Source organism: Mustela putorius, unplaced genomic scaffold (assembly GCF_011764305.1).
Source record: "Mustela putorius furo isolate JIRA1106 unplaced genomic scaffold, ASM1176430v1.1 tig00000179_pilon_pilon_pilon, whole genome shotgun sequence".
Taxonomy (NCBI): Eukaryota; Metazoa; Chordata; class Mammalia; order Carnivora; family Mustelidae; genus Mustela; species Mustela putorius.
Window position 1 is genome coordinate 14,951,358 of NW_025421305.1, and position 13,149 is coordinate 14,964,506.

The 13,149-nt window shown below is 59.5% G+C and overlaps 1 long non-coding RNA gene across 1 annotated transcript; it reads right to left on the reverse strand.

The window, feature by feature from the left end:
- Positions 1–246: 246 nt before the first annotated feature.
- Positions 247–12,539, reverse strand: LOC123391122. Its single transcript, XR_006605738.1, has 3 exons — positions 12,454–12,539; positions 2,945–3,042; positions 247–2,643 (listed from the first exon to the last, which is right to left on the reverse strand). It is a non-coding gene; the product is annotated as an uncharacterized LOC123391122 (long non-coding RNA).
- Positions 12,540–13,149: the final 610 nt, after the last annotated feature.

A 13,149-nucleotide genomic window follows, 5' to 3' on the forward strand; every position in this document is an offset into this window, starting at 1 on the left:
CCCCTCCCCCCCCCCCCCCACAGCCTTTGCCCAGGCACCACAGCCCCCCCCCCCCCCACCCCACAGCCCTTGCCCAGGCACCCACAGCCCCTCCCCTATCCCCAGAGCCCTTGCCCAGGCACCACAGCCCCACCCCTGGCCCCATACCCTCAGCCCCTCCCCCCACCCCACAGCCCCTCCCCCCTCCCCACAGCCTTTGCCCAGGCACCACAGCCCCTCCCCCCCACCCCACAGCCCTTTCCCAGGCACCACAGGCCCTCCCCTATCCCCAGAGCCCCAAGGCCAGGCCCTGCTCCCTCCCTGCCCTTGGGAGGTAGGTGCACCATGGTGGTCCACATGGGTGGACCATGTGACCTGTCTGGGCTAATGAGATATTCTTGATGCAATGCCTCCAGAGGCTTGCCAAGTCCTTGTGCCCTGGAGTTGGGCAAGCTTTCATTCCTGGGATCCCCTGAGAAGGTTATGCACCAGGCAGAGGCGCCACTTCAGATATGGCCTCTGCAGAAACCTGAGGAAAAGACCCAAGTCTATTCAGGAGCCTAAAGCCATGCCCCGCTCGCCCACCCCAGAATGAGGGTAGCCCAGATCAGCTGTAGCGAGGTGAACCCGCAGAGCCCTGGTCATGAGAAGAAATAGCCTTTGTCTCAAGTCACTGAGGGTCGGATGCTTTGTTACGTGGCATGGCTGCTTGGTTTGCAGGCTGATGCAACCCTGGTCATCCAAGCTCCCCCCCTTCCTCCTTAAGCCCAACTGTCATAGGGATGGTCGCTGTAGCAGGAAAGACTTCCCCATTAGAGATATTCTGACTTTCTTCCAGAGGCTTATTCCTTAGTTCATGTGCCAACATACGGAGATCCATGCTCAGCCTTAGCAGGGGCGACAAGAGGCAAGAGCGAGGTGGTTCTGCAGGAGGCTGAGACATACGCCTTTTCTTCGAGAGTGAGAGAGCAGGCCCAGAAGCCAGCAATCACCTGGCAGGGTACCGGCCACGTTTCTGACCCAAGAGCAGACCACAGGGAGACAAAGTCATCATTCTGCAGATGCCCATGTTTCTTCTTAAGACAAATTATCTCTATTTTTTTAAAAATCCCCAGTAATTACGAGTATCCCTTCTTCTGCACACACCGCATGAGCCAGTGCAACACAGTGTCAGTACCAGTTCCCATATGTCAGTACCAGTTACGCCTTCTTTTAAAGCGTGTTCTGTGCATCCTTCTGGAAGGAGGTGAATGAAATGTTCTTGTAAGTGGACAAATGATTCATGGGATCATGACTACTTCTCACCAGCTGTATCAATTCTAGGCAGCGAGGGGACTTGGTGAGATATTATTTACAACTTGTTAAAAACACTCCTTGAGACACTTCAGGCCTTGTTCGGTCCTGGTGAGCTCAGCTGAACGTGGCTGGGATGGCAGTCGGCCGAAACTGGTCCTCCTGGCACACCCACGCTGCCTGGGCCCAGAGGAACTGCATGCCGGCATGGGGAGGCTTCTGGAACTCTTTCCTCTGAGAGGGAGGACGGAGAAGCCTGAGACATGCACGGGACTTTACTGGGCCATCAACGAGGCATTCGATCAGGCATCGATCCAAGTGACATTCTGTCTGGTGATGGGGTCACAGCTACACAGGGCAAAGGACAAACACACAGTCCTACTCTCAGGTTGCCTATGGTCTCACAGAGATACGGTTCCCTGTCTATGAGGTAGTCTTCAGGAAAGAAATGACCTGGCTTGCCTGTCCCTTAATCTCCTCCTCCGTCAAATTATGAAAATGAAAATGGTAATCACATCCCAGGACGGTGGGGACAGCCACGTCAGCCCACACATGTCCACCATACCCCCTTGTTCCCTGAGAGGACCCTGAGCTTGTTGGGGCGGCCATGCTTCCTGATGACGGCTCACCTTCCCAGGCTCTCTGCGGCCACGTGGGCCACGCACCCCGGTTCCTGTCCGTGAGCACAGATAGAAATTTTGGTGAGCGCATTCCTTTCTGAGTAAAAGGACAAAGTTTCGCGAGAGACGCTGCTCATTTGCCTTCTCTCCAGAAACACCTGAATGGAACCTCTGACCATGTGGGACCAAGGGGACAGTGACGGGCTGGAGGGGCCTTGGGCTCCGGACGTGCTCCTGGGCACCTGTCAGCCGTGTTCTACTTAGTTCCAGACAGTTCTTGCTTCAGCAGCTGTCTCACGGGCGAACGTGCTCTGGACAGTGTGAGCCCACAGACTGCCAGTTGTGCGGGAAGTAATCCGTGGGGCCGCACTGTGTGGTTACTGATGCCATGAGCACCCAGCACGGTGGCGTGGTGAGCGGGTGTGGACGCCAGATGCTTCACGGGGCCTGCAGTCCCAGCCAGTGCCACGGGCTCTGAGCCTCAGAGGTCTTTCCAGACGGACCCCTCTGCTCCTCCCAGCTGTCCTGCCCTCCACGGGGCCTCTACATTGGCCGTTCCAGGAGGATCCAAGCCGGAGCCCTGGCTTCAGTCCTGCGCGAACCGTCCGCCTCGCTTATTTCCAATGGGGGTCTGCTCCCAGCTCACTCCCAGATGAGAACCTCCCGGAGTGACCCCTCACCATCAGTAGCCCCTTGACGCTCCCGTCCTTCGGGCCCGAGTGCCGACACTGCACGGACATTTCAGCAAGGCCTGGGGAGACACAAAACATACCTCACTTTCAAAAATTCAATCCTAAAAAAAAAAAGAATCGGGCAATGTTTGCTTTTTTACTGTGATATATTCTTGTTAACTTCAATATAAAAATGTTTTAACTTCCCTACTGATGGAAAGAATTAATTGTATTCGAGGAAGATGCTGGGTGTTCAGCCGCAGTTCTGAGCGCCCCCTCAGAGGGCGTCTGGGAGCTCCCTGTCCTGTCCTCCATGGGACGTGGGTGCCCTCCTGGGACCCCTTGTTCCACACACCGTCCCGTCCACATGGAGTGTCTTACCTCCCTGGCCACTGACAAACTCCCGGGTGTGCTCCCGTCTGAGAGTGCCCAGCAGGCCGTCTGTGCTAACCGCTTGGGCATCTGGTCCCACCACGCACCTGTCAAACACAGGGGACATTCTGTTCATCGTGGAAGGCTTCCAGTTACTCGTGTGTGACCAACGATCCCCACACCTAGAGACCCCTCCTCCCGAGGGGGACAGGTGGCCCAGGAGCAAGCAGGCACCAGCTGCCTGGATGCGCCTCGGTACCACAAGCGGGGAGGCGTGAGGACAAAGAGAGCATCTGAGAACAGATGTGCCAGCCTGTGACGTCCCCACGCACCCTCGCAAGCCGTCTCTGCCCCGCACCCGAGTGTGGAGGTTGAGGCTGGGGCAGGAGAGCAGGGAGGGACCTGCTTGCTGCTGAGAGGGACCCAGCATGGAGGGACCTGTCTCCGGCTCCCCGTCCCTGGTATTTCTTACCCCCAACCCCACATGGGAAACTGAGTGCTTGGTGTTCATTCTGAGCGCGGGTCAGTGGTCTGTACAGGAAACCAGGATGGGCTCTGGTGTTGGCCACATCCCCCCAGAGCCACTTCTGTGTCCCCCACTCTCAGGGGCCCAGCAGAACAAGGGGGGCTCTAGGCGTCTCCTCCGAGCCCCTCCCCTCGGCGCTCTGGAGGGGCAGGCTGCCCTCCAGGAGCTGTCCCTGGCTGTGGGCTAAGTGTCCAAGGTCTAACAGCCCCTCGTCTGCCATTAAGAGCTCCATTATGGGAGCCTTCATAGCAGGTGTCATTGAACAGACATTAAGACCCAACTGGCCATGGTTAAGGGAACCATTAGCACATGCCTGATGTTTGCCTTGACAAAGGGAGACCCAGCCAAGCACTCATGTGATAATGGGCCCGGAAACACCCCCTGGGGGCAAGTAACAGGATGGGGGGCGGGGAGGGCACGCCCTGCCTGGGGCCCTTAGAGCATCTGCTGACTCTAAGTCAGCCTTGCCCTGGCCTCCCTGGGTCTCTGGCTCTAGACCAAGGAGGTGGGGACCGCTACCTGCCTGAGCATACTCCGGGGAAGCCTGCCTTGTGACAGCAGGACAAAGGATCACGCTGCCTCAGTTTCCCCTGAGCTGACGGGTCTTTAGGAGCCGAGACCAGCGTCAAAGCGAGCCGAGCTCATTTATGCTTCTGTGGGTCTGAAGGGTGCAGGCCCGTCAGGGCACCGACACCCCACCTCCAGCGGAACTCCGCATCCGCACAGGTGGCCGGCCCCGCAGACCCACTCTCCCACCTGCAGCCTTCCATGACCAGGAGGCGGCGCAGTGTGGGGTGCAGACGTGCGCTTTGGGTTCAGGTCTCCCTGGGTTCGACGCCCAGCTCTGCCCCCTGCGAGTCAGGCTCCTCTTTTCTGTTCCCGTGGGGCGCTGCGCACACCAACCCTCTGGCCGCCCAGTTCCCTCTGCTCTGTGTTCATGCCTGCACCTGCTGGAGAGTGGAGAGCCCAGGGTCTCCTGGACCCTGCCACTCCCCAAGGGAGCAGACACCCCCTAAATCACGTTCCATCCATGAAGGTCCCTTCCCTGGGCCACGCCCGATGGCGAGCACAGCCGGAGACTATCCGCAAACCCACCAACCTGCCCGCTGACCAGACCTCGCGCCCCCACCTGCGTACCCAGCCCCGGCCATGTGTTCAGCTCACTCCTGCCATGTTTTCTGCTTCCAGCGCCCCAGGTACCACTTCCTCCTACCTGCTCCTCCTCCTCCCCTTTCTGAGCCCTTCCCTGCCCCCACCCTGCCTCCTCCCAGGCGGTCCCTCCCCCTGAACCTATGGCTCCCCATAGCCTCCATGTCCCTCAGCCTGTAGGCCCCTTCTGCGGGGCATATGCCTTCAGGACCCTGCCTCGGGCAGCCAGGTCCTCCTCCTCCTCTCTCTCTGCCATGTGCTGTGGTGACCAGCACTGTATGTGAACGTGCTCTTGCCAGACTCACCCCGGCCCTAACTGAACGTCAGGTGCACTCTACCTGCCTGCTGAGCCAGTCCCAAGGCTACGCCCTGCCGAAGGGGTGGGAAGGTCAGCACCCCTCGTGCCGGGCCTGTAACCTTGCACACTTAGCCCCCAGCCACGGACAGCCTATAGCCCCCCGTGCCTGGAGTGCAGGGCACTCCCACGGGCCGTGGCCAGCCAAGCCCACAGTGTCTCCCGTGGGTCATCCAGGCCCTCTCACGCGCACAAGTGCCTCCTCTAAGATCTCTCGTCCCCTGTGAGTGGTGGCGCTTTTACTCTTAGGACCGCGCTCACTGCGTCAGACATCGCGGCCCGGAGGAGGCTGAACAGTGGCCGCTAGAGAGGCACATCTGCGTTCACGACTCTGCAACCTGTGGTGGATACCTTTAACGGGTCTTGCCTGATGTAAATAAACGAAGGATCTCAACATGAGACGGTCCTGGATCATCCCCCAACCCAGACACAAGCGTCCTTACCAGACACACACACAGAGGACAGGATACACGGACACAGAGACAGATGGAGGGACGCAGCCATAACCACAGACCCTGGGGCCACAGCGGCTGTGCAGGGCCAGACAGACCCTGCCTCAGAGTCTGGCCTGAGTGGCTGCTGTGACCTCGCCTCGCGCATGGACGTCCGCCCCCCCCCCCGCCCGGGACACTGATTCCAGATCCCCCAGGGACACTTAAGGGGCAGCAGGCAGCTTGTTAAGAGTCTCATGGGTGCTGAGGGGCGGAGTCCCAGCCTCCCTGTGAAATGGGGGGGGGGGGGGGGAGTAGATGGTAAAAAACAACCCTTTGCCCCCTGGGTTGCTGTGGACTTAAGGGTATAGAAGAATGGACACATGGACAGCAGGGAGGGCCCACGTGGGACACAGCGTGTGCTTGGAAGGCACCTGTTGTAACAGCCCGTCTGCGAGGTCCCCAGCTCACGCGCTCTGGTCTCCGGGGTCTCCGGGCTCACATGCTCTGGACTGAGGGATTCCCCTTCTCATGCACTGTGGTCTGCAGGGTCACCCGCTCTCGTGCTCTTGTCTGTGAGGTCTCCCGCTCATGCACTCTGGTGTGCGGGTCTGGGCTCCCGGTCTCTGGTCTGTAGGGTCCCTGGCTCACCCGTACTGATCTGCAGAGTCCTCTGCTCATGTGCCCTGGTCTGCGGGGGTCCACCGCTCACGTGCTCTAGTCTGTGGGGTTTCCTGCTCTTAAGCTCTGGTCCGCGCGGTCTCCCCGACTTTACACTCTGGTCTGTGGGGTCTCCCCCTCACGCACCCTGGTCTGCGGCACCTCCCTGGCTTGGGCGCTCTGGACTGTGGGGTCCCCTGCTCACGAACCCTGGTCTGGGGGGGTCTCCTGCTAACGTGCTCTCGTCTGTGGGGTCTCTCCAGCTCTCGTGCTCTAGTCTGGGGGGTCTCCCCAGCTCTGCACTCTGGTCTATGGGGTCTCCCCAGCTCATAAGCTCTAGTCGGCAGGGTCTCCCCAGCTCACTCACTCTGGTCTGCGGGGTCTGCACCTCATGCACTCTGTGTCCACCCTGCCACACAGCACGTGTTTCCCAGCCACCACACTGCTGACACTCCCTGCTGAGAGGCTGTCCTGGGCTCTGTAGGATTTGAGTGGTGTCCTTCCACTGCATTCGCCCCGGCTTGGCTCCCTGTCATGAGGAATGACCCTGGCTCATTCTGGCCCAGGTTGGGAGACACCGCTGCCCTGGTGGAGAACAGCCTACTAGGTGGAGGGGCCAGGACTTCAGAACCTGGGGTTCCCGCTTGCAGTGGGCTTGGAATGCAGGCAGGGGTGCTGGGTAGAGCACTGGAGCCGGCAGATGGTTAGCAAAGGCCCAGGGGTGGGCAGGCCATGCAGGCGGTACACAGACAGGGCCCCGGATCGCCCTGGACTGTGGAACCAGCTGCACGGTGACTGCAGGTGCTTCGTGAAGCCGCGATGTGACGTGAGCCATCTGCCCATCACGGGGTTGGCTGCCCCGTGGCTGTTCCTGCTGTTCCAGCCAGCTGAGTGAACCCTTAATGGGATGCGGGACAAAACATCTCTTCATGGGGCTGCAAAGCCTCCCAATCAACTCTTCAATTAAGAGGCACACGCCCAAGATGGGGGTGGGAGTGTGCAGTGTGATTTGGAGGAGTGTCTCTGCCAGGGCTGAGATTTCTGTCGTGGTGATAGAGGTTCCCCCCAGCCTGTGATGACAACACTGGCTGTTGACAGACAAAGCTGAATCGGAAAAAGAGAGACCACGCTTGGGGACTGTCTCTTCATTTTCCTTTCCTGTGACTACGGTCCAATCCACGGCGGTGCCAGCCCCTCCCTGCGGAGCTCCAGGGTGGCCCTTTCCCCTTCACCTGTCCTCTGCCTAGAAACTGAGGGGAGGAAGCACGAAGTCCCTCAGACTCTGGAGGTCTGAGCCCATGCGACTCTGCCCTTTGCTGCTGTGTGACTTCAGGACAGGCGAGCCTGGACCACCTTTCTGAACAGGACAAGGACAGCCACGATGATACCACGCCTGCTTACTAGTGGCTTCTTCCAGAGCCCACAGGAGTCACGATAGCACTCTGAGGGCGTGTTCTCACTACTCCCATCTTACAAAAGAGAGAGAGGCTTCGAGAGGTCAGACAGTTTGCCAAGGCCAAGCACCTCATCAGGGCCACCCTGTGTGGTTGTTCTGGTTGTGTGCTGCACAAAGGAGCTCCACATAGGGCGACAGTTATACTGCCAATGAATGCTGACGTCCAAGACAGCGTGAAGGGGGCACAGGGCTCCCAGTGCCCCACTGGGCATGTCCGAGAACGATTTCCTTCATGACCCACCCAGACGCCCATGCCCGGATCCCCATGCAGGAGCTCAGGAGCTCACGCTCCCTCTTGGCCTGACACCTGCTGCGGAGCAGACCCTGAGTCGGCTCTGGCTGCCTGGCTGGGGGATGCAGCAGGTGCATGCTGGTGTCCATGATACTGGGAGCCCAAGGGAACAGCAGGTGGACGTGGGGCACCAAGCAGGACCCTGCCCAAGGACCAGGACCACAAACGCTGCTCTCTAGCAGTCTGGAGGGTAGACAACTCAAGGCAACCTTGCTGGCTGGACCCAGGCGTCACAAGGCTAGCCTCCCTGGCCTGACCTGTTTCCTGCCTTTTCCAACCTGCCCTTCTGCGCCCCAGGATCTCAGGACGGCCCGAAGACAGAAGGGAGCCTCACATGAGGCCTGTCCTTCAGGGTCCGGGTGGGTCCCACCTGCTTGCTCAGTGAGGAGCACGGGAAGGGCGTCAGCTCTCACCAGGCCCCGAGATTCCTGTAGGTGGATGTTTCCCTAAATGTTCCCTGACTCCTGCCCAACATGCTCCTCTGGTGCTTCAGCAACCCCTCCGTTCCGCCCTCCAGCAAGCATGCCGGGCTCTAGCTGCAGCACAATGTGCGAGTTCTCCACACACCACGCAGCACCACATGGGACGGGGACTTCATGCCAGCGGCCTCTGTCAGTACTGTGCACGACCCACTCTTCCCTTTGCACGACTGCCACTGATGATGAAGTCCTTGAGACTGTGCTAGGGTCACCTCCACCAAGAAGCCCTCCCTGATTACTCAGGAGTCGCCCTGAAGATTCTCACCCTCTCTATGTCAAATGACAGTCCTTAGCTTCGTTGCCTGTGCCCACAGGGGCCTGCACTCCCCTCTGTCATAACGTGTACCACTCTTGGTGCTCACCTTCTCCACCAGACTTTGATCCTCTCCAGGCTGTGGACTCTGTCAGCAGGGACTTGAGCAACTGAGAAAAGCTTTCCTCTTGGGTGGGGTGGTCTCAAGGTCTGGTGTGGACCAGAGCCAGGGACTCACAAGTCCTTGGGACTCTGCTAAATCGGGAGCTCCTCACCAGGCCACCGCCAGCAATGTCCGAGGCTCCCCATCCCCCGCACCTCTGGCCCCCCTTCTGGTCCTGAGCTTATCTGGGACAGGGCAGCTCCTCACAGACGTGCTCTCAAACCCTCCAGCAGGCGCCGAGTGCTAGCCATTCTTCCCAGGGATACCGTGAGCGTTCCTGTGCCAGGACGGAGCATGCGAGAATCTGACGTGACACGCTCCCCATCCTCAGAGAAGCGTCTGACCAGTGAGGAATGGGCCGCAAGGCAAACCACTGGAATGCGATGTGTTCGCACTTGGGTCGAGCAAAGCGCTGTGCGACGCGGTGCTGAGAAGGGGCTGGCCCTACCTGGAGGAGAAGGGGTTGGCTCTGGCCGAGAACAGGTAGGCTGTTCCAAGCAGCGCACACGAGGTTGGTTCCAAACTGCACAGCACTAGAGCGCCTGACCAGCCCTCCATGCGGCACCCAGGACACAGGGATGAGGGATATCCAGAAGAGCCCAGCCCTGGAAGAAAGGCATCTTCACCGCCAGGACAAGGGACCTAGAATTTGCCCTGCATGCGACAGGGGCCAGGACAGTCCCGTGCTTTATAGAGACACCACCTTCTTGGGACCTGAGCCAGCGCCCCAACAGCTGATGACTTGCTGGCACTGAGTTCCTCCGGCAGCAGACAACCAGGAAGGCCCAAGAGGCAGGAGACCGGAGGCAGCTGTCCTTCTGACGGGTATGTCCTCTTCTTGGCCGGATCCTTCTGCAGCCCTCAAAGCAGGAGCTCATCAAGGAACAGACAGAGTGATGGGGCCATGGACACCTCCTGGATCCTGGGAGCATGCTCAGGTCCGGGCGAGATGGCGCAGAGGTCAGAGAGAACATGGCCTCACTGGGTCGAGGATGCGGTCCTTCCTTCCAAGGAAGCCACGGTCTCCACATCCAAACCATCTGAACAGCTTCCCAGGTTTGTGGTCGGGATGCAGCCCTCGAGCACGGAGGGAGGGAGGAAGGACTCAGATGCTGCCAGGCCTCTCCCCCAGCACCATGCACGCCATCCCCAGGACCGACCGGGGAGCCCCAGGCCAGGGCAAGCTCCTTCCCTGGACATGAGGACCTGGGCCCAGCCCTGGGGAAGCAGGACGGAGAGGAAGACTACGTTCTTGGTGCTGGTCCTGCCGGCCTGCTGGTCATCCCCTCAGGACCAAGGGGCAAGAAAGAACAAAAGACAGAGTTCTCGTCCCCAGGGATTCTCAGTCCACACAGCAAGAAAGGCCCAAAGGAGCGCCCCAGCTCATGGCCCCAAAGCCACTGGAATGTCACAGTGTCCAGCCCCTCCCTGGTTCTCCTGCACGAGTGGGAGACACAACTCCTCTGAGAGACCCCCGCGTCCATGGTGATGCTCCCTTCCCGCATCCATGGCGACGCTCCCTTGCCTGTGATCCTCCACACCTGTCTGAGCTGGGCCTGCAGCCCCAACCGTGCAAAGATCAGCTTTTTTCTCAAAACAAGGAGTTCCCTGAGGCCAGTGGCTTTGTCAAGCCCCAGGCATGGCCTGCAGCAGGTGCATGGTCCCGAGTCCTGAACTGCAGAAACACGTGCCATTACGCCCCTGCAGGAGCTCACGTGGTGGGTGCGCCACCCGCCCTAGATCCTTCCATGCTGCTCTCTGAGATACAGGACCTCAGCACCTGGATGAGCAGAGAAGATCACTGACAGTCTTTGCCCCAGTGGAGGACCCTCCTTTCTCAGGGAAGTAGGTCCTTGGTGGCCAGTCACACCCCCTGGTCAAACCATGGGGCAACCCCTCCCTGAGCACAGCTGATGCACCCCCACCTCCACCAGGCACCCTGGAGTGTAGGACATGTACGGGCTGGGGCAAGCCTCCAGCGCTGGAGGCCAGTGGGTGACCAGCACAGAAGGGCTCTGGGGGGCGTCCAGGAGTGGGCAGCCCCCAAGAACCATTCCACCGGGCTCATGGAAACTGTTCACATGGTGGAGAACCCCGTGAGGCCAGCCTGTGATGGTCCGCCAGCGAAGGAAGGCAGGCATCAGTTTAAGTCTGTTGTCTGTTCTTCATTCCAGGAGACTGAAACTGGGACCACACGGTGGAAAGGTATTTCTGAACACTCAGAGTGGATGGTGGCTTCCAGGCCACTGCCATCCCCGTCACCCTGAGGTCACGGTCAGCACCGAGACGCACTGCTCACAGCCTGTCTCCCTCTTGAACTAGAGGCAGGCTGTCATGCCTCTAACGGGTTTCCCGCGGCCACCGGGAAAAGTCACACACGCTCTCTTGCAGCTCTAGAGTCACGAGGTCTAAATTCGGGGCCGTGCTCCCCAGGCAAGTGTGTTCTCTTGTCTCCGAGGAGTCCAGACACAACTGTGCCCTTGTCCCCGGGGCCTTCTTCCACCTCCAGCAGCGGCGGCGATCCTCCGCCTGCTTCCCTCGCTCCCGGTCTGTCTCTTCCACACACAAGCCCACACACAGCAACATATACACGTGTGCACACACGTGCCTCTGCCTCCCTTGTCTCCCCTCATCTGATGCAGACCCACCTGCCCCCACGTAGGAGGCTCCTCGTACGGAGCTGGTGTGTGGCCCACAATCCAGGATCACCCCACCCCCAGTGAGAACCTTGAATCAGTCACATCTGCGAAGCCCCTCCTGCAAGGGGACGTCTCACATTCCCAGCTTGGGGGCAGCAGGACGTGGCATCTTCTGGAGGCCGGGACCCCATCTGGCCCAAGCCCCAGCCAGCTATCCGGTGCAGCTTCTAAAGCCCCTCAGGCCTTGGGCTGATCCCCTCCCACACCCCAGACAGAAGCCTATCTGTGTGGCTCCGAGCAGTGTGCCACCCCCGCCGCCTGGGCCTCAGTTTCCCATGTGTGCAGGGCCATGGGCTTCCAGTTCTGCCATCCTGCCGCAAGACCGCTCGGCACACAGGCTGAGCAGGGAGGGCCCGGCCGTTTCCTCGCAGCCCGGCAGTGAGGACAGCTGTGGCCAGAGAGAAGCCGCTCACCCAGGACCCAGTCATGGAACGTGAAGAAGTCCCTCAGCTTGCGTGTTCTAATTGAATCAGCACAGATTTAACTCGGGTGTGATGTTCAGAACATGACCCATAAAAACATCCACCGGTGATGCTCTACGGGGCCTCCCGGAGGAAAGATGCCCTCGGGGGGTTCAGGAAAGGGCCACCTGGCTGGGGCTGTTAGCCGGAGGCTGGGAAGGGCTGGCGGGAAGCGTGTGAGGAAGGATCTACGACAGGACAGAAGATGTCACCCTCCCACCTAGACGTCCCGAAGCAGAGGACGGGGTGCACGGAGGGTGACCGAGCCGGCCACGGGTCCGAGGCTCAGTGTTCTTGGCTCCAAGATGCCTGTGCCCCTCAGCATGGCTCTGAGACGGGTTGAAGGCAAACCCCTCGTGCTGTTCGGCCAGCAACAACCTCCAACGACAAGTGTCCACTAGACCTCCTGACCTCCGTCTGACCAGCCTTCGCCCAACCCCAGAAACACTCTTACTGGTTCCCACTCTGCTAGTGAGGAAAAAGCCCTCCTAATAAAAGCTCCTCACTAATCACAAGAATCCCCTGTTGTGGAAATTTGGCACACATTCTTCAACAACAAAAAGGAAAACAGGATGTCTGCTTTGCAGCACTTACCAGCCCTGAGAAGGAGACGTGGTGGACTCTGACTCATTTTTCCAACCACCCTGGGGAACGGAGATGCTGTCAATGTGAGCGTGAAGGAGCTGTGGGGACAGAAGTTAGAGACGGAGTCCGTGAGAGTCTAACAGATGTTATTTTTGGAACTGGATCTGGGGCAGCAGATAGAACCGTCGCTGCTGGGGTTGTGAAGATCACACCTGCGCTAGGACACCAGGGGCCCCAGTGTCAGAAGCAGCAGCTTCCAAGGGCCAGGACCTCCCCATCCCTCACATGGAGGATTTCCTCTGAGAACAACTCCATCCTCACATGAGGGTCCATGTCCACACAGGACGGATGAGAAAGGCTGACACAGAGAGGAGCACGTGGGAGTGGGGACAGAGGTTCAAGCCGCCGGCCAAACGTGGCACGCAGCCACCAGGTAAGCCGGCGAGTGGTGCCAGGAAGGTGCCAGCAGACGTCCTGGCAGAGAGGATTAGAGAGACCACCTCCCCTGCAGACGCAGGGTGTGGGCAGGAGGCCAGGGTCACCTGTTTACTGGACTTCCAACTCCTGAGGGCTGGCTACAATCTGTCTTGTCCATGCCTCTGTGCCCCATGCAGAGAAACGTGCCCAGGAGAGAGCAGGTCCTCACAACATGGTAGCTGGCTGAAGGAACCATGAATGAGTGAGTTCCTAAGCACACGGCGCTGA